At 45.3% G+C, this 2,408-nt stretch overlaps 1 non-coding gene across 1 annotated transcript; it reads left to right on the top strand.

The window, feature by feature from the left end:
* Window positions 1–1,954: 1,954 nt before the first annotated feature.
* On the top strand, window positions 1,955–2,138 carry LOC134913225 (U2 spliceosomal RNA). The gene has a single exon (XR_010177038.1). It is a non-coding gene; the product is annotated as a U2 spliceosomal RNA (small nuclear RNA).
* Window positions 2,139–2,408: the final 270 nt, after the last annotated feature.

Below are 2,408 nucleotides of genomic sequence, written 5' to 3' on the forward strand. Positions count from 1 at the left end.
TGCTGCTGCCTATTTAGTCCCCACTGGGGCCAGTGCAATCCCTTTAGCTATAACTTTATTTGTACCAGTCTGCATTATTATCACTTTGTCCGTATACACTTGATATTCATTGAAAGCAAGTATGAAACTTCATTAATGATGCTCAGTTTACCAAACTAGACTACTAATTCTTAAAAACAAACTTGTTCCAACCAAGACTTCAATTTATTTGTTACCAATTATTTATATAGCGTACACATTCTGCAGCACTGCACAGAGAATATTTGCCCATTCACATCAGTCCCTGCCCCAGTGGAGCTTACAATATATATTTCATATCGCATGTTCACGATAAGGTTAATTTCTCGATCATCCATCTGGGGGACTCTGCACACTTACACTTGGGTTTAGAGTGTGTGAGTATGGAGTTTGGCACAAGCTATGAAAATAACTAACTCCTCCCCCTCTAACCCCTCCCATCAACCCCCTGTTCACAGGCAGTACTCCTCATTTTTAGTTTTGTGCCTTGGAATGTAGGCACGCTTTTTTTTTTTTTTTTTTTGCTCCTAGCTTTTAGTTAGGTTATATTTCTAATTGTTTCTTGTTTGGTGTTTAGTCCCTAATGTTGGCGACAAACACATCCAGAGTGAGAATAGTTAGGTTAGAGAGCTTCTGTGAGCTCTGTTTCTCATTCTGCACTGCCTCGGGGGAGTCACTACACCGCTGAGGTCCCTGGGGGTCTCCCTTCCAGCTCACAGAATTCGAGGATGCACTGGGTCAGGTAGAAACAGCCACAGCCTACTGAGGTAGTGCTGGGCTGTGACTTTTCTCATACTAGCATATGACAGTCCCTCAGAGTGAGTCGACTCCCCCATGCTGTGTGTCTGCATGTCTCCTGTGCCCTGGCTTGTTCACTGTAAGGGCTGTATGAAGGACTGTGTATGGCTGAGGGGCGGCTGCGTTGACTCCTGTGGCCAGGGGACACTGAGGGGCAGTATTATAAAGTTCCTCAGGTCCCGGGAAGGAGCCATTTTGTGCAGTTCCTTGCTGCATACGAAGTCCCTCTCTCTGTATTTCTTCAGCCATGAGGCTGTGACTCAGCACACTAGTTCAAGAGTCCAATATGTATAGAGACCTAAGTTCTAGCCCAACTCTGGACAAACATTGCTATTATCTTTATTGTAGGGAGTTGCTGGGTGTTTTGGAGCCCTCAGACCAGTCTAAACTGCCTCACCCGATTAGGCCCTGTCCCCAGCAGGGATCAGTACGTAATCCCGCTGGATGGGATCCCGGCGGTCGAAATACCGACGCCGGAATCAGACCACACAATCCCGACGGGTGGCGAGCGGAACGCAGTCCCTTGCGGGCTCGCCATGCTGCGGGCACGGTGCCTTGCTACGCTCGGCACACTATTATATTCTCCCTCTATGGGTGTCGTGGACACCCACGGAGGGAGAATGTCGGGATTCTGGCGTCGGTATTTTGACCACCGGGATTCCGTCCGGCGGGATGTTGACAGCATACCCCCCAGCAGCACTGCAGGAAGCTCCTGATCACATGTCAGCAGCTCAGCATGAGGGGGAGTACGGTCATTCTTTGCACTGAGATAGTGGGACTATAGCTGTGATCCGTAACAAGCCCACAGGGTGGTCAAGTGATCTGCCTATAGTATAATATACACAACAGCAAGTATTCTGGGACTATTGCAGGTTTCTGTACTTAGCCCAGCAACTATGCCAAATATACACATGATATTTGCTTGTTAGAATATCCTACCTGTGTTGTCATGCTCAAACAATGCCCTCTCCTCACAAATTATGGACACTTCAGTAAATATAGCGGCTATTACTGTGTTCAGCATTTAGTCCACCAAATTGGTGGTATAACTTTATTCAATAGCTGGTACAGTGGGACTTTTACTGCCTCGATTACGTAGCACACCAACTGCAACCAATGTGCAAGTGATAGTTGCTTATTATCTCAGCCTTTTAGCAAACTTCAGGTGTAATATCAGTTTTTTATCAGTTTAATATCTGATATGCTCCCTATTTAGGGACCATATATTACATGAATTTTTAGTAAGATAGAAGAGGAGCTTGCTCTGTCCACTTTATACATTGATCTGGTATTGCAGTGCGTCCAGGACCAGTACACAATACTGGTATTGTCAGAGTCTGCCTTTGCTTGCACTATGACAAGGGACTGGTACTCTGTTTACTACTTAGCCCACAAACCGTGGTAAAATGTTAATGGCTGAGTTAATATAAAATACTCTGTGGTTAATACTTTCACCTAAAGCAGTGATTGTTGGTAGTCTGTTTTCCTTTCGTTATTTCTATGTCAAGACCGTCTATTTTTTCTTCTGCACTATGTACATATAAATTGCCAAAATGGCTGCATAGCGCTAAACGCTCCTTACGCAGCTTATA

This window comes from Pseudophryne corroboree, chromosome 4 (genome assembly GCF_028390025.1).
Source record: "Pseudophryne corroboree isolate aPseCor3 chromosome 4, aPseCor3.hap2, whole genome shotgun sequence".
In the NCBI taxonomy this organism is placed as follows: Eukaryota; Metazoa; Chordata; class Amphibia; order Anura; family Myobatrachidae; genus Pseudophryne; species Pseudophryne corroboree.